Below are 19,026 nucleotides of genomic sequence, written 5' to 3'. Positions count from 1 at the left end.
TGAACGCCTTACTCTTTGGTATGAAGTTAATAAATCCTGTTGGTCTGGTATTTAGCCATAGACAGCAGCACATGACTGAAATGGGGATTGCTCCTCCGCCCCTATTGCCTGGGAAATTGCTGTGGGAGGGCAAAGGGGGAGTTTAATTAACAGCTGCTTAACATTTATATGGACTGATCGCATACTTTTGAAGGAAGTGCAGAGCACAGCAATATGATTAACATATATTTTCTCTCGGTCACAACTATCCAACTGTCTTTTGTGAAAGAATGGGCAGCCTCAAAGTGTACAGCAAGAACAAAATCCACTGTTTCTAGGGATGAGCAATCTGTTTGGGGCTCTGGTTGGTTTGGTGGTTCAGAGCAACTCTCTGCTTTTTCATTTTCCTCATCTTGTAGTTTTTCTTTGAAATGTTCTTTCATTACACAATTCACAGTTCATTTGTTCTCCACATCAACTGTGGCAAAATTTTTCAGTGTGGGTGCTGTGTATAAAATGGAGTGACATCGGTAAGGTGATCACATACCAGAGCATGCCTCATGCTCAGGGTCCATAGCATTTTTCAGTATTTGCTCAAAGAACACTGGTGCCATAATACACAAGTCTACAGTTGAAATTAAGGTAGGGTTAGCACATAATTTCAAAGGTCTAGCCTTCATAAACAAAGAGAGAGAAGCATAACTGTTTCTGTGTATGGGAGACCCAGAACAGTAGAAGTCTCCAAGTGCGTTACTTGAAGAGTTCCAAAATTAGTTAAAAAGAAGATGCCCGATGAATGATAGCTTTTTTTTTTTCTCCAGCTGATGAAAATATATATTTCAAAGTGAACCTTTAAGGCACATTTTAAGATTCTGTCAGAAATCTTACAACAGTAGCTCTAATTACTCAGTGCTTCATTTAAATATTGCCTAAAACTCAGGGACCTTGCTAGGCTGTTGAGCTGTCTTAGGAGAAGCTTGATATTCAGGTAGCCTTCAGTAAGTGAATAACTTGGAGTTCATCTTCAAAACTACTGAGTTGGAATTACCATCATCATATGCGGGGAGACTGAGACAAAGATTTAAAAGAAGAGTTAAAAAGTGAGTCTGTATATGTAAATACACAAAGCCTCTTAGATTTAAAGCATACATATCTATTGTTCCTCTGTTTACTCTGGCTGACCCTACCTAAATGTGTATCTTTAGAGGAAGGTTCTGCATCTGAACTCTTTGTGTTCTTTTAAACATTAAGACATTTGAAAATCAGGCAAATTTTGACCTGTCCAAAATCTGTACATTTAGATCTGTCTCTTGAACCCAAGTCTTTTGGATAAATGAGGCTGGATCATCTGCTTACATGGCACTTCTTAAGGTTTTCTTGCCCTTCTGATCAGTAAACTGGAATAACCAATTGAGAAAAGACTTTCACTATGTACCTAGTTTGAACCTACTAAAAATCCCAGTATCCAGAATTCCTCAATGGTCACAGAGCGCATGAATCCTCAGAAATATTCAGAAGCCCTTTAAAGCAAGAAGAAAATACTTTTCTTACAATTGTTCAGTGAAAGAACAATACCTTTGAATGCTGCTGACTGTTTTACTCGAATTTACAAAATGGACAAAAAAATTTACAATGGAGCTAAACAGTGCAAAAGAAATGGCAAAATAAAAGTCTGCTTGTACAGAACAGATCAGAAGTATTGTGGAAACTTCAGGGAAAAATACCTGTTCTGGTGGTACTATGAAATTGGTAGTAATTGGCATGCGTGGGAGCTAAATAATGGTGCAGAAGCACACAATAAAAGTGCAGTGTGTTTCTTTGTTTGTTTTAAACACAAGGATGATTACTTCTCATACTATGAGGAGAAATGTACACCCCATCCAAGGAAAAGGTTGCTCCATTTGGTTATGAAACTAAACCAACATACTGTGCAAAAATGAATGTGTGTGTGTCAGAAAGTGCCATATTCCAGTATAAAAAATTGCATGGGCTATAAGGCTAAATAGGTGTAGAGGTATATAGTTGCAGATCATCTTCTTTACTGAACACGCAGTGATATCTTGCAGTTGGATGAGTTAGCTAACAGTCTCTACTAGGTCATCCTGGAAGTTATACTTCTTTCCAATACAAGTTGGGAGTTAGATGAATCACACATTTGTTTTCAGGGTTCAGTATTTGTTGCTGCATATTTACCGCTGAATCATTTCTACATGCAAAGAGAGTTCTCCATTTGACTGATGACTTTCTAGCACCGCTAATGTCAGCAGCAAAATTTCCAGCAAGCTTGACAGGAGCAGAATTTCACAGTTTCAACAGAGTTAAACTGAGACCAAAATATATTATAACATTGATGTTTTTTTTCTGATAAGAATGACCAGAGGAAGGCCTTACCTCTGCGTTATATGCTGAAACTTTTTTTAAGTAGGTCTTGCTGCTCCTTTCAGTACCTTTTCTACCACAACCTACATGCAAGGTAATGGGTAAGTCTGACTGTTTTTCTAACTAAAAGAAAATTTCACATAGTGTGGAGTTATAAGTACTTTGGTTTTTTTATGCGAGTTTTATCATAGGCCTGTAGCTTTTACATTTGGTGTATTTGCTCTAGATGTTTGTTTTGTATTACGTTAAAATGTAATTGCATTTATCCACGTTTTTTGGACTGCTTTTCAGTGCATGCCTGAAGCAGGACTATCCTGACTCTTCATCTTTCCCAGTGAAATATTCTGGCCACTTGGGATAACTCTATTATCTGAAAGATCTGCTGTCATAGTGAGTTTGCCCTTTGTCCCAAAAAAGTAAATATGGCTTCTTTCTTAGGCATTTCTGAAACCTAATTTTTTTTGTTGTTGTTACTTTTTGTTTTTTGAAGGAATTACCAGTTGTCTCACTGCTAAATGAGAACACAAAATAGAAAACAAATGCACTATGAAAAGTTGTTTAAAGAATTATTTGTAACTGCAAAAAGATGTGTGAAAGTTATATGCAAAAGTTACCTTCAGAAAATCCTGAAATGAAATAGCAGTAATGCTGCTTCTTGTGTATATTTACAATGAGAATTTTAAGCGGATTCCTCCTGCATGGTGGTACGTAGGGTTAAAGGTTAACAACTGACCAATTCCTTGGACAAGGTGTTATTCAAAATCAGGTACTTAAGACATTTGCTGGAGGACTTAGCCATTATAGTTGTTTGGAATCAGTGCATTTTCCAGCAGGGAAAGTATTTAGGGAAACAAAAAAGAATGTGGAGATGTGGAATGCCAGAAAGCCTGTCAACACATAAACTGAAAACCACCATTAGGAGATGAGTTTTCTTTACAAAAATCTGACAGTATCCAAATAGGTTGTGTGGAAATCATGGTTGCTAGAAGAGATGAGAGCTTTCTCTGCAGATAGTTCAGCTTGGCTCTATTTGAGCTTTGTTTTCAATGTACACACTGGTTCTCTCTTCCCATGTTGCATTCCTTTGATGTAGTTATGCATCTTGGAATCTGCCAGATTTTTTTTTTAGCGCTTGTAAAATAAGTGGTAATTTTACAATCAGATCTGGCTCAAAGGAAAAAAAACTTGTTGGAGGCTTCTGATTTTGCATTATTTGAAGAAGTGTCTCATCCAGCATTGGAGATTATTTAGAAGAACCCTAAAATAACAGAAATTCTCAGGATTATATTGTCCTGTTTTGAATAAGAGCTTATAAATTGGATGTCAGAAAATAGTCACATTCCTTAGTCAGTGAGTTCAGCTGTTGGATCTCCTTTGTGGTCTGAGCTGCGACTTTCCTCTTTTGTTCTTGTTTGTGCTTCTGGATCTTCTGAGTCTTGAAGTGGTTGGGCAACTCAGACAGCATGGCTAGCTCCTCTGCTGGATAGGAAAACGTGAACAACGATCCTGGGCAGGATTCAGAGACAAAAAAATGGACACTAAAAACAGCTTTAAAGAAGTAATAAAATTCTCAGGACTAAGCCATTGTGTATGAAAATGAAAAATAGGTAATAATACCTATTATTCTTATTTGAGTGAGATTCAGATAAGACTTGGTTCAGTAGAAGTCTCAAGAGCTTTAGTCTGTGGAGTTGGAACCAGATGATCTGCGAGGTCCCTTCCAACCAATGCAATTCTGTGAGTCTGTGAATATCATCTAAGATTTTAGATCATTCCTGGCAGCCATACATTAACCTTTCACAAGTAACAAGAGGAAAAACTACATGGTACACCAGCTTTGTCCAGAGCTGTTGTATACTAACCTCAGTAGGATCTGTCTCCCGGCATACAGCACAAGGCTTGGCCTTCTCTTACTCTGTTTTATTTAAATAAGAAATAATAAGCCCTACATCCACTTGCAGGAATGTTTTTAAGCATTTAAAATCATTTGAGCACACAGCGGTGAAGATAACACATCCAGCCCAAACTTCTGTGATTCTGTGACATCCAGATCCTTCTGTATTTTCTCCTAAACTCCCACTGACATTTTAAGTGCTTAGCTACCTTGAAAATTTGCAGAGGAGAGTAGATCCTCCTGATACTATGCTTGTGGTCATGGTCATTGATTTCAGAAGACTGGTTGCATGAATGCATTGGCTGTATCTTTGGTTCAGGTAGAGCCAAAGGCTGGAATGGTTGGGCTGGATGTCACTTGCAACTGGAGCACACCGTGCACATAGGTGCTGTCTTTGCCCAGAAAATGAAAGGAAGGATTTGTGCTTGTAATCATTATCAACACTATAACAAAATGTTTCTCTGAGGATGCCCTTGTGAGAAAGTGGCTGTGGTTGGGTCTTGATTTGGCAGTGTGTTAAGAGCACTTCACCATTTGGGTCTTGCAGGTATTTTGCCTGCCTTCTCTATTGTTCTTCCACGTTGTTAAAGGTATTTAAATAAGTTGGTGATTTATTTTTTTTTTTTCCTCCTACAGCTCTCCTGCTTCCTGCCAGAGCTGCTAAAATTATGTATTCTTCACTACTCACTAAGAAGATTACTGAGCCAGCTGACCCAAACAGCAGCAGCACCAATTAGACATCATTCAAAATTAATAACCACTATGATGATAACAAATAAAAAGATTGATTCTTCTGATGCGAGAATCATTTTAATTAATTTAATCCATGTTGAAAGATCAGCTGTGCCCAATCCGGCTCACCAGTGGGGCCCATTTGTCCCTGTCTGTCCCCGTCACCTAAAGCCAGTGAATATGATCAGTAGCCAGCACTTAGGGAACAATAAGAAGCAGATTGTACTGTCAGGCTTCATTAAAGATCATCATTAGTATTCCAATTTGGAAACAGTCAATCTATCCCAACCTTTTACCAATTCTTTTTGGACGCTTTTGTGAAGTTTGGTTCAGCTGCTAAACGTAGAAACACTGTGCAAGGTTCTTTTTAAAGAGCAGGCTGGTTCTGGCTGATGCCTGTCAGGCTGCAGCTTAAGGACAAAGCTCCGGGGAAATACGCGTTACGCAACTGCACTCTAAATGATATCATGCGCAGCTGCTTATGATTTGAGCATTTATAGGCAATGAAACTTTCTTAAAGTGCAGCTTAACAATGATGAATGGAAATGAAATTGATACGGCACTTGCTTTCATTCCCTGGCTAGAGCTGTGGGTTGCAGGGCTGTGTTTGCAGAGATAGTGCTGGCTGCGCCCACGGCTCTCCTGAGCGGGCTGCAGAGGGCTTTCTGAGCATGTTGATGAGAGAGGGGTAACGCTGAAGTTGTTTGCAGTTCAATTTATCTTTTCTGCTAAGGTCAGATTGCTTTGTTTGTTTGCTCTTGATTCTGATGACTGGAAATAGTTATGGACAAATGGATTATAGGATTTCAGGGTATATTTCTGTATGGCCATCCCTTTATCTTGGCCGTATCTTCTGGCTGAGCTGGTTGTGTATCTTGGATCTTAGTTTTCAAAACAGTTTTCCTGCCAGGCAGTGATCTCATTACTTCAATATTCTTGACATTTATTGTTTGCAAACTGTCCAGTTGTCTATGCAGCCTCCTGAAGGTGATGGGAGAGCATGGCTGCTTCAGGAATGTTCTTGAAACACCAAAAGGAAATAACAATTCTGTCATTTTGAATAACCCCTTACATAAATGCTTAAAAGATACCGCCTCTGTGGTTTTTTTCTTCTGACACATTCCTGTGTATCAGGAAGGATTTCACAATGATTATGAATGAAAGCAGAATTAGTCCAGTGAAGTAGGGAAGGAATGGAAGATTAGTTGTCACATGAACTTGATCACAATTCTTTTGCAAACTGTTTTGCTTACTGTCTGTGAAGAAAAGCTAAGAGCTGTCACCTGTTTTCTCTGAGAATCTTGAAAATGCAATTTGCTGATAATATACCATACAGAGCAAACTGAATTTCAGGTACTTTGCTGTGCGCTTTTTGCTTTGTGCATTTGTATCATGTTGTTTAAATTCATACTAACAAGATGGCTTTTGTCAAAATTCAAAGGAATTATAAAGTTTATATGTTAATACTTATTAATTGCAAAGGTGTTGGCTATGTGAGTAGCTACTATAGTACATTAATTAGCAGCATAGATTGCAGTGACAAATAGCCTTTATAGTGGCATGAATGCAGATTAAAGACTTCCAGTATCCCACTCAGGAATAGCAGTCTTTCAAACTACTATGATTCCTTTCTTTTTAAAACTTAATTATAATTTTTCACTGTCTACTCTGTTTATTTTGTTAGATTTTTACATTACAAACCTGTTATAAATGAGGAAGTTGAGAGATACAAATTTTGTATACCAGTGCAGCTGATGTTATCAGCTTCATAAATGATTCCTAGTTGTTTCTTAAAATTGTTCTTTTTGAACTGCATCTTCTCAGTTTCAAGTTTTCTTGGTTTTTTGTGGGTTTTTTTTTTTTGTGTTTTTTTTTTTTGTTTGTTTGTTTTTGGTTTTTTTTTAGGTTCTTGGTACTGCTGTGTTTTTTTTTTTTTTTTACTACTTGACTTTTACTTTTTTTTTTTTTCTTTTCTTTTTCTTTTCTTTTTTTTTTTTTTTTTTTTCCCCCACTGGTAAATATACCTGCAGAAGAAGAACATAGATGCACTGTGGTATTATCTTTTTATTTTCAAATAGATTTAATTTGTGGATTGGGACTTTATAAGAAAATGTCCCCATTGAAAAGTTCCTACCGAGGCACCTCATCAGAGTGCTGTGCCTGCCTGGAATCCAGCAGAAGCTGGGCTCTGGTTCTGGTCCCAGATTCAGGTCTCAGGTTTACATCATTCAGTCTAAGATGCTGCTTCTAACAGAAGCTCCTCTGCCCTACCCTATTGCTGTGCCTTCCATTTTTGTTTCTTTTTCCTGGTTTGGATAACTACCTGGAAAGGTACCACATTTATTTTAAATGGAGATTTAACATTAAAGAATCATAATGTTGCTTTGGCCTAGAGATGAATCGAGGAGCCATGTGGCTGTGTGATTTCTTTATAGCCCTTCAATCTAACTGCTAAGTAAGCTGAAATTAGAAATACATATAAGGTAAATGCATAAATATATATTAAGATATAATGTAGCTTATGTAAATATTAGCTCCTAAAACAACAATTAAGAATAATCACTAATCATTTCTAAAATATCTATCTCTCTTATGCATATATATAATCTCAAGGAACATAATACCCACCAAAAGGGTGAAACCACAGAAGTATCACAAATAGACAAACTAGAATTTAGTGAAAGCTTCATCCTAAGAACTATTTCAGCACAAACCCTTCTGCACTGATGTGGCTCCAGAGAGTACATGAGCACTGCACAGCAGTGCAGCATGCTCTGTTGATAGCATACCACACATCTCATGGATGCTGAGGCCTCCAAGTGTTTCCCAGCACTGTGGGATGTGCCAGGACCCAGGCCAGAAGCAGAGTTTTCAAACCCACCACATTCTTCAGGTTCTGCAGTCCATCAGCGGGGTCTCCCACAGAGCCTGGTTAAAGTTAATATCCTGTGAACAACAAACTTTTGTTAACAGTGAGTGGTTTACTTTCCTGCAGTGTTCTTGGGAAAAAATGTGTTTAACACTGATTTTTTTGTACCAAGTGAGGCAATCCTTATTTTATATATATATATATATATATATATAAACTACCCAGTTACTTCAATGACTATTTTGTTTGGGTAGTATTAGTCATTTACTTTGCAAAATGTCTTTTCACTGAAGTGTTTGGTTGGAAGGAACACCGTAAAATAAAATGGATAAACTAAAATAAATGTGACAGAAGACAGTTAAATATATTTTACAGAGGAAATTTGAACTCTCCAGCTGGCCCATCATAGCAGAGCAGAACAAATCTGCCCAAAGCACTAATAAGAAAAAGTAAGCATTTTTTTTTTCAAATGGTCATCTCTACTTATTCCACACTTTAAAGCCACATGGACTGACAGTTCTTGATCTGCTTCTCTTTTTTTGGCACAGTTTGTATCCTATGCATCCAACTGCTAATTTTATGTTTTTGTTGTCCCCTTTTTTGATGCTGTTTTAATTAAAAATATGTACTCAAAAAGAAGTTTTGTTACATATTTACATTAACTATATTATCTGTGTTATATGTGGCCCAGGACAGTTCCTCCTCACTTAACACTGCAAGCCAAAAGGTCAGACACCTATGGCTTACATTTTGCAGTTATGGCTTTTTGACAGGTAATGGAATCTTTTATCTCCTTGTTCAAGATGACATCAAATTGTGGGAAGAATTTTTTGTCTTTGTTTCCAGGAAGCACTTAATTCTATTGTCAATGAATTGTTAATCCAAAAATATTTTTAAAAAGTAATAAAAAATCATCACACTGGCATCCTTTGGCACTGCCTTTTTTTATCTCATTCTTAAGATACACTCTGCCTATCACAAGTTATTAGGTAGTATTTTAGATGTTGAAAAAGACTGATGTGAGAAGAGGAGCTGATGGATTTCCCTGTCACCTCATCAGTCTGCAGTTCCAATGCCCCTGCAGTGCCCCTATTGCTGCAGTTGAAGGGAAGCCTGAAGAGTTTCATCCTGCAGAGCTGCTACTAGGGACCACTGAGAAATCGATTTCAGACACAGTTAGTCTGTTTTGGGGTCCTGAGCACTTGTGATGTAGCACTACAGAGCAATTGCGTGTGATCAGTCCTTTCCAGGACTTGGCTCCCAGTGGCACCAATAGAGCAACTTCATTACGCTTAGGAAAAAGAGGGCTGCCCTTGTCTTTTTTCTTCCATTCATTCTTCCTTCTTCCACAGTTTTTCCCCCTTTGGCATTTAGATATTTGCTGCAAATGTGGAGGCGGCTGAGGAAGACATCTCTGATTTAAAGGGTGTAACTACAGCTGTGTGCAATAAGAAGGGAAATGGTAGAAACTAGAAGCTTGTTCTCCCTCGTGCAGATCATCTGTCCGATGGCTTTTGGATCCAAATTAGAGCTGCACTGCCCCCCGGTGTTCTCCGATGGTGAAGGCTGTGTGTGGGAATGAGAAAGATTCGCCCAAGTGCTTTCATAGTGTGGAGGAAGTGACTAGTTTTGCACACGGTATGCTAGCGATAAGTATGCAAGGCTTCCTGTGCCTGCCCCCTGAGGAGGAGAGATATATAGTGGGCATGGTGGTGACAGGATGATGGTTGGACTTGGTGATCTTAGAGGTCTTTTCCAACCTTAATGATTCTATGATTCTATATTACCAAACCCATTTAATCTGCTTTGGGCATACCATGCTCTCTGTTTCACCCACACCGCACAAAAAATGCTTAGAGTCAAATCTGACTGTTTGGAGTGCTAGCTCCCAAGTCTCATTTTCCAATTTTGAATTCGCTGCATAAACAATCTGTAAGTTTTTCAAGATGCTCTGCTTTCATGGGCAGCAAATTCAGGCTGCTATAATGAAATCATTCTGTAGACCAGGTGTATATACAACTCTGTACAATTCAGCACATTCAGAGATTTCTGAAAAGCAGCTGAAACCTCTGTAGCACAGAATGTCCAACACAAAGGCAGGTGCCCACACAGCATCTATGCCACCTTCACCAGACCTGACAAACCACAGGGTTTGGCTAAAGCTGTAGCATTCACAGAATCAGATGTGACTGCATTGAGTGGGCCCGAGGCTAATAGTTTGCCTAGTTCTAGCTCTGGGCAGAGCTGCATGAGGCTGTGAAATGCTGGTGGCAGAGTGAGTCACTGGGTTTTGGCACCCAGGTGTGCCAGTAGTCCCTTCCCCTGCCCTGCCCTCTGCTCCGTATGTGCACTGCAGCTCCAGCTGCCTGCTAGGTGAAGAGTCAAACAGTTTCTGAGATAGAATGGGAAAATCTATGCCCATACACAGAAAATTGTTGCTTGTTATCTGGTGCCCTTTGCTGCTGTATACAAATCAGGGATTCACTGGAGGGTCACACCCATTCTCCTTTAAGCAGCTCAAACTGCTTGTTGAGCAGGGCTCTCCTCCCTCCTACAGTGTATTTTGGTAACATCTCCTCCACATGAGAAGGGTTTCCTAGAAGGCAAGCACAGAGATTTGTATGTAGCAAAACAGAAATAAGTAAGCGATGAAAGCAGGAACCAGGAGATTGAATACATAACTTTAGTAAGGAGCAAACAGGCTGCTGGGATGAGGGGTGTAGAACTGGGATAAAATAGCCAAGTATTAGTAGCTAAATAGCACTGTACCCAGTTTACTGTAATGGCTACATAAAGTGGCAATTCTCATTCTGCTGTTTTTCAAAGACAGAGTCTTTCGTACTTCTGCAATCATAGATTTTTCTCTAGGGGGCAAAAGCAAAAATAACATGAATAGAATTATTTATTGATATATATCAAAGCATGGAAGCTGAAGGGCAAAACAAGCCGTTACTTTTAAAACTGTTGAGACTCAGTTTTAGTTTTATTGAATTACTATACACCCTGCTTGGGAATTGCTGGCTCAGTGTAATTCTGCCCTGGGTCTGGGTCCAGATTTGATCTTCAGCTTCTCTGAGTGTCACATTGTTCAGTTTTGGGCTCTTAGAATTCAGAAGGCAGAACTTAGGCACACAAATCATGTGGCCATTAAACAAACCAAGTAGTGTCTAAGTGATTAGGTAACAAAAATATCTGGTCAATCAATAGGAAAATTACATAGCTGCAGTATCCTTTGTGTTCTGAATATTGCCAAACGAAGCAGGGGGCTGGACAGCTTGAGCAAGCAGGAAGACTCCTTCCTGTCTGTGTAACTTGGACAACAGCTGCTCAGCATCTGCATTGGCTTCCAGATGTATGACTTGGTTACTAGTCAGATTTCCAGTAAACAAGTAGGATGACCTGAATTTGTACTGGTGTGAGCATCAATGAACACCAGTGGTTGGTTTGTGGAGGCAGGTGGCTCCTAACAGGAAGTGATGAAACAATAGGGGAATTGCTCTAAGTAGTGACAATTTGTAACAATTCACAGAGATTATTCCTCTATGGAAGAACGCTTGAGTAACAGTGTTCTCAGCCTGGCACCAGAAAACATTATGTATAAATTAATAAGTAATTTGTTAGGGGCAGATCAATAAACAGAAGTGAGACGCATGAGGTCTTACATCTGTGCCACACTAAGTTATCCACCAGCTAAGATTCAGTCTGGTTCCTTGCGTTCACCATCTGTACCACATTTGTGGTCTGAAGCTGTCTGAAGAAGCTGCTATTGGTTCAGAGCCTAATTTCTGCTGCTGGAATGTATTTGCTGTGCACCTGGATTGAAGACTCTCATTTAGCTTCTTTGTGTCCACCAAATAGTCTGCTGATCTAAACAACAAAGTTAAGTGGGGATCATTGGGGGAATTCACTTTAGAGCCATGATACTGTTTTCCAATATTATGGAATGGAACAAAATGCTTTGATAGATGGCAGTTACTACAATCTTGACATAAAGTCATGGCTATAAGCCAGCATTTATGTTAAAAACAACCGTATTTGCAGGTCTGTAACTTCTGTTTTCACCAATAAATTTTTACATTTATTTTCTTTTTTTCCCATAGAAAAAAAAATTGCCTTTAAAACAAAATGGTAAAGATCTTTTAGGTCGTGTATTTTCATCAATAATTGAACAACAAACTGCCCCTGGTGTGTTAGTCTTTGTTGTTTGTTCCTAAGAATACAAAGCTGGAAAACAACTTCTTCAACACTGTAGGCCCATTTTTACTCTTGGCAAACAAAAGAGGGTTATTTATGTGCAGTAGCCGAAAGAAAGTGGGGAAAAAAATTAACATCCTCTATTTTTATTTGTCTTGTAAAAAAATTGCATGTCTTGTTCAAAATATCTGAGATTTAAAATGTTAACCTTTTTGAAAATAGGCAGGTGTATTTTCTGATAGTATGTTCCAATCTTCTGATATTCTTTTTTTGACAGGATAGATATTTGTCCAAATGAAAATATAATAGAAAAAGAATATGAGGTAATTCCAAGAGAGACCTGAGTATATGTGAAAGCCATTTAAAACAGACAATACAGTCCTCTTTGGAGCTATTTTAATGTTATTCTCTGAGCAATTGCATTCACATTAATTGTGCCTAGGTATGGAGGAGCACTTTCGTAGTTACTAATTTAAACATTGCCTCTGAAACTTTACTTCCATTTCAGAACTGGTATTTTGTTAGATGTCTGATGAAGTGGAAAAACTGTTTTGTTTCAGTAGGTAGCCCAGAGGAATTTATCAGCCAAAACAACTTTTCATTTCCTAGTTAATACAAGATCTAGGTATGTTAAAGCTTAGCACAGAGGGCATAAAACGTGCTTAGTCCATTTTGGTTTTTTAGTTGAATCATAGCTGAATCTTCAGGTCCAGGAAGAAGATGACTAACCTTTGAATGCTTTTCTTGCACCCAAGAGCAAAATCTGCCTATTCCAAGATTTATTTTGGGCAAAGTATGCACAGTCATTCATAGAATTGTAGAATCAGGCTGGCTCAAGTTGGAAGTGACCTTAAAGATGCCCAGGCGCAACCCTTCCTATGGGCTGGTGGCCCCCAGCAGATCAGGCTGTCCAGGGCCCCACCAAGCCTGACTTTGGGCACCTTGAGGGTTGGGGCATCCACAATCTGAGCAGCCTATTTCAGTGCCCAACCACCCTCTGCGGAAAGAATTTCCACCTAATATCTAAGCTAAATTTTTCCTGTTTTAGTTTAAAACTATTTCCCTTGTCCTGTCATTATCAGACAGTGCAAAAAGCCAGTCTCCCTCCTGCTTTTAAGCTCTCTTTAAATACTGGAAGATTGCAATGAGATCTCCTCCAGAGCCTTCTCTTTTTCAGGCTGCAGGTTCCTCAGCATTTCTTCAGAGGGCAGGTGCTCCAGCTCCCAGAGTATACTTGCAGCCTTATTCTGGACCCACTGAGGTATCATTGCTAAGGTGTTATCTTGCAATAGTTCCTGTTTTCCTTTTGTCATAGGGAGCATGTCCTACAGAAAAAACAAATGTGCAGAGGACAAACCAAATGTGCCAAGCTAAGTCTCTAAGCCTCAAAACTCAGAATCTACTTCCAGGAACTTCATATGCTCAGTGCGTGCCTCCCAGCAGAGCCCATCTGCCATGATCTGCCATGATCTGTACCATAGTCAGTGGGCCATCATTATGTTAACAGCTGTCATGATCAGTATTTCTGGGGTGAAGGCAGGCAAACAGTAAAACAAGCAAGGATGGGTAAATCCAAGAGGAAATGTGTTTGTGATGCTGCTCCCCTTGTACCTCACGGAAGACACATCCATGACCCAAACTGCAAATAAAGGATTGTCAGGGTCAATCAGGCCTTCCCAAACATTCTGTCTGACTTGGACGTGAACAGTGCATCACTCAGTGGTGCAGCATTCAGCTTTGTTACCATTTTATATATTGTAAATAAAAACTTAGTTCCCCCTCTCACTCCTTATTGCATCAGCCCACAGACTAAGCAAGAATTTACTATATTGCTGTAAAAGCAAGAAAGTGGAGAAAGGAAATCTGTTGATTAACACCACAAGGTGTAGGTTTGATCAAATTTAAACTGCAAAACTTTGACAAAACTTTGTAAAGTTCAGTTAAAGGCAACATTAAAACAGCAGACCTTTTCTTTTTTTTCTTTTTTTTTCTTTTTTTTTTTTTTCTGTGGCTTTGCTTACCAGCTACAATGTCCCATATCAGAGCGAGAGGGTCAGGAGAGGAGAAAATCCATCTGAAATTTAGCAGCTTTAAAAAAAAAAAAAAAAAGCAACAAAACAAAACAAAAAAACCCACCAAACGTTTATAATCAGCTTGGGAGCTCAGTGGATTTGTGAAATCGTTTGGGATTAACAGGCTATTGATTGCTAATAAAACAATATTTAGCTTTGTTTGATGAACAGCAATGGAAAAAGGTGTGGGCACCTTGTCAAACAAGAGCCATTGAGGACGGATGATGGGTTAAGTGTGGGGGTCTGAGTGGCAGCGTGGGTGCCCGTTCTTCAAGGAGAACTTGTCAGTTGTTAGTGAGGCTGGTGAAAGGAAGGACGCCAGCGCCTGATGGCTGGGGTAGTATTGATGCAAGTTAGCTGACTAATCAGATTGAAAAAGTCCCATGGTATTTATGTCACTTTAATTTTCATCAAACAATTGGAGACGACAGCACTCTATTAAGGAGAGGTTGATCCAGAACTAAAGCTAAATAAATTAGGGTCTCAGTTTAATCAAATTATCCCTCTACTGGCCTTGGATTAGCTGAGGGAGACAGCGTCAGTCTAGGCACTTCTGATTGGCTGATTTATTTTTTTTTAAAATAAGCTGACGCGAAGAATGGGAGGTTTAACACACATAGCTACTACTTATAAAACTTCAAAAAAGCACCTTTTTAAAAAAAGTGGAAATTAATATTTATCAGAAGAACTTGCTGTTTTGCTGAAGGATATTTCCATTTTCTTGCTAGTTTTATTCAGTGAAATGAACAGAAAATGAGGCAAAAATCTGTCAAAAGACAAGCTAAAACTTGGAAAAAGCTGGCACAAAAAACAAAATACTAGATTAGTGCTGCTTACTATCTTTGATTAGCAGCAGATACCTCCGTTTCCTTAATTTATTTTTATTTTTTAGATCTTTTGATAGCACCTTTACACTGTGCTACTGTTTACTTACACTATTTGTGCAGGTTTCAGTAAGTATTCTGCCTTTCTTCAGAGAAGCCTTTAGGGTAGCTAGATTGTCTGAGAAAATACTTTTCCCAAACTTTTTGGTGTCTTCTCCCGCAAAGTGTTTTCAAAGTTTTTCAAGGAGAGAAACCTTGAACTCCTAAAATGCTCCCCATCACTGTATTGTCAAAACACTGTAGAAGTCACTGTCATTTTTCCAGATGTGGAAACACAGTTAAAACACTACATTTCTTCTGCAAATAACTAAATGAATTGAGCCCAGTTAGCTATGAAACTTATTTATAAAAAATGCAGTGTGATGTATACTCTTTTACATCTTTGTTGAAAAAGCAAAAATGATTTTGCAAGAAAAGCTGTGTCAGTAGATCTAATCCTACGCTTGATTCTACTTTCTAATTTTTTTCTCTTTCTCTGACATTTAAGCCTCTCATGATCATCAAGATTGCTCCCCGTGCTGCTGAGGTAGCCACACATTAGGGAGAGTGGAGCTGGGAGTAAGAAATAATTGTGTTTTTGTTGCATCCACCATAACAGAGAGAATGGTCTGAGCTGTAACCTAACACACATTCAAGGCAAATCACTTGTACTCTATATGTAGAAGACATGAGAAATACAACTGTATTACATTGCTCCCTACTATTTACTCTGTAACCTACAAAATTTCATACTCTTCCTCTACTCACCTCTTAGGTGAGCTTTTACAGATAGCAAGCTGTGAAAATCTAGGCACTGGACTCACTAAGCTCTAGGTTCTCTTAATATCAATGCTCTTTTAATTTGTTATTTCTATTTTTTAATTTCCTTTTTCAGCGCTATAGATTTGCCCCTAAATGCAGCAACTCTGCAGCAGAGGAGCACTGCCCTTTGCCACTTCCACAAGCAAGTCTGCCAAGTTAGCAAGATGAGTCAGTGTACCAAGTGCTCAGAGGAATGGATGCTGGAGATGGCAGGGCTCCCTACCTGGGAGCAAACAAATGTGTTGGATCATCTTACCTAACTGTGCCTTGAGACAATATTCAAATGTAAGGATAAAAGCTGTCACCTGAGTTGCAAACGGACTGTATGATGAAGAGATGCTCTGTATTGCCTTTGATTTTCTGACAGGTTGAGAAATGCTGCTTGACTGTAAAAGAAGAGAAAATAGAGAAAGAAACGGGAGTGATTGATGAAAATTATCCATGCAACACACTGAGTCTCACACTTGGTAACATAACTCAGCCATAATTCTAGGGTGAGCCTGAAAAGAAAGCTAGCAGCCACCTGCCCAGAGGAAAAACTGGTAACATTGGTGTTTTTTGTATCCCACGCTTTCCTTTGGCAGCTCCCTTCCAGCCCCACTCTAGCTGCATATACAGGCTTTCTCTGTCAAAGGCAATCCTATCCCCACCCTATCATCAGCGTGAGCCCTACACAGAGTTCTCTGGTATGTCTGCCTGGATAAAAAATGCCTCACAGCCCTGTTATCTTAGTACGGAATTAAGGGGAATATAGCCATCATTATGAAATTTCTAAAAACTAATTGAGTACGTAAATCCAGATTGTGATCTCACTTTCAAAACTACTGGCTTTCCCTGAGGATAAAGAGTCTTTTTATTATTAGTATTCACTATATCACATCTTGTTTCCCACTGTATGCTAACTGGCACTAAAATTTTCTGTTTTATGCTTCAATGGAATCTTTCTTTGCTCTTAATTAACACAGTCTAAACTCACCCTTCAGCTGAGAGATAATAAAGGTGCAAGGTGGTCACTGGCATTAATGATGCTTTACTTGCAGCGATGCCCCTGTGTAAAGCATGAGGTTGCATCGATTGCTGCTGTTGCATCTGTGCTTTACATTGCTGTGTGATGTTGGGCAGTGACAATGTTGTAAGAACCTCCTTGTTGCTAGACATCATAAAGTCATATTGGAAAAGCCAGTATCTGCTTATAGATCAAAGACTGCTTGCTCCAAGGAGTTTGCATCGTTAATAAAAAGTCCAACAAACTGGGAGGGGAGGACTGAATATAAAATAGTAATTGTCATCGTACATGTGATTTTGGGAGTATCATTCCTAGCTCATACATGTAGCAGGATTGGTTTAGTATAAAAGGAATGTGGGATAACTTTTCAGATGTTTGGGCCTTTCCACATAAGCACTGCTTCTGAACCATTATTTTCAGTCTTGATCTTCATGGTTCTGTGTAACTGTTCTGCTGGAGACCTTGAGTGGTTAAAACTGAAGAATGTAACTGCTATGTGAATTTAGACCTATACAACTGACTGGGTTTACTATCTGTTTTATTTTATTTTTTAACATTTTCTCTCTCTTTATTTTTTCCCCAGTGTACATTACCCAAGGTAAAGTGATAGCAGTCTAATAATAGTTTGCTCAAAAATGTTTCACTCACTCTGCATGCAGTCTCCATTACTTTCTGTGCTTTTGAATAATGGCAAGCATGGTGGTGACATGGGTAGAGAATAAATTTACGTAGCCTACAAACAATATGATGACACTGTATTTGGTGTGTGAACACCCTTGGGCGGCCTCCCCAGTGTTGTCTTTCTAGAGCTGAAAAAAAAGTTTGAAATGCAGTCCAAAAAAATCGTAAATATCTAAAGGTTCTTCCCCTTGGCCCTGATTATGGAATAGTAATTACATTGTAAATCTTCCTGTACCATGCAAATCCCTTTATAAGGATTAGGAGATGGTAACAAAGATGATCATATTCCAAGAGGTTCTGGTGTAAGCTGTGGGCTTCAGATGCAGGACTTCATACAGTCTTCATCCAATGAGTTACAGACATTGTTCTGGATGAACAGGTGCTTTACATTTATTGAGAATCTTACTTCAAGCAATTTAAAAAAAAAAAAAAAAAGATTCAGTTCCAAGGCTGGGCGGCACATTCAGTCTGTTGCTCTCTGAGTAGGTTCAACAATAGCTAAGGGTGTGCAATGGAGCAAAGACTATGCAATCAGTGACCCCTTGCCCCTTCGGTGGGGGAGAATTTCAGGAAAACACAAAGAGACTGCTGTTCCTGCATGGCTGCTATCAGCCAAGGACTACTTGCACAACAGCGGCTGTTGGATCTATTTCTGTGATTAGCTGCTTGAATCAGAGGAAAAAGTGTGTTTTATCACTCTGAGTCACTTCAGTTTCTTTCCTAGGATCAGATTCTATTCTGGAAGGAGAGGTAGCAGCATCTGGCTTGCCTTAGTTTCTTCTGCACTTTGGGGGCATGCAGTGCTTTTTAACAGCATTTTGCACTGCTTCCTAGTCAAGGAGCAGTGATGAATCACTTTGTAAGGAAACCAAATTTTATCAGGAGCATCGCTTTACGCCACAAAGCAGAATCAGTGCTATATATTGCTCTGTCTACAAGGAGCAATGCTGAATGGATAATGAAATTTAAAAACAGAGTCTGTGAAGGAGACTGATTTAATAGCTGCAGAAACAACTTTCCTTTTTAAAATCTGTCATTCTGGTCATATCCAAAATCAGTTTCTGTGTTTGGATTTTCTCATGTCCCTTTAGGTTTGCCTGAAACTGCAAAGTCGAGGCAGCTCCAATCTGTTGAGTTATTTAAAAGTCTTGTTAGCTTTAAAAGGAAGGCAAAGCAGGAATTCCATTATTTTTGGAAATATTTCTACCAGCGCTACTGTGGATTGATACACTTGGAGCTACTGACCGGCATAAAGCCTTCACTCAGAACAAAACGCAAACTGCAGCTCCTCAGACACCACAGGTTGTGGTGTCCAACCATCTCATTTTTTGTATTTAACTTTATTTTTCTGTATTTCATCCTGGTTAGTAGTCCGGAAAACCTCTTGCTAAACTTTATTAAAAAGCCAGCTTGGAGTTGCCGTTCCCGCCATTTAAGTCCCAGTCAGGCGGACGCCGCTCGTTGCAGGCGTTTCCCGCCTCGGCCCGCAAGGTGGCGCCTGGTCGCCCTCTTATCGTGGCGCCGAGGCGCGCGCG

General features: G+C 39.2%; 1 long non-coding RNA gene across 1 annotated transcript; it reads right to left on the bottom strand.

The window, feature by feature from the left end:
- Positions 1-10,474: 10,474 nt before the first annotated feature.
- LOC149917664 (uncharacterized) lies at positions 10,475-19,009 on the bottom strand. The gene is made up of 3 exons (XR_016466610.1): positions 16,781-19,009; positions 16,110-16,190; positions 10,475-13,372 (listed from the first exon to the last, which is right to left on the bottom strand). It is a non-coding gene; the product is annotated as an uncharacterized LOC149917664 (long non-coding RNA).
- Positions 19,010-19,026: the final 17 nt, after the last annotated feature.

The sequence above is a fragment of the Phasianus colchicus genome, chromosome 5 (assembly GCF_987193195.1).
Source record: "Phasianus colchicus chromosome 5, bPhaCol1.hap1.1, whole genome shotgun sequence".
In the NCBI taxonomy this organism is placed as follows: domain Eukaryota; kingdom Metazoa; phylum Chordata; class Aves; order Galliformes; family Phasianidae; genus Phasianus; species Phasianus colchicus.
Note: the sequence above shows the minus strand (reverse complement) of the source record. Positions and strands in the feature narration are given on the sequence as shown.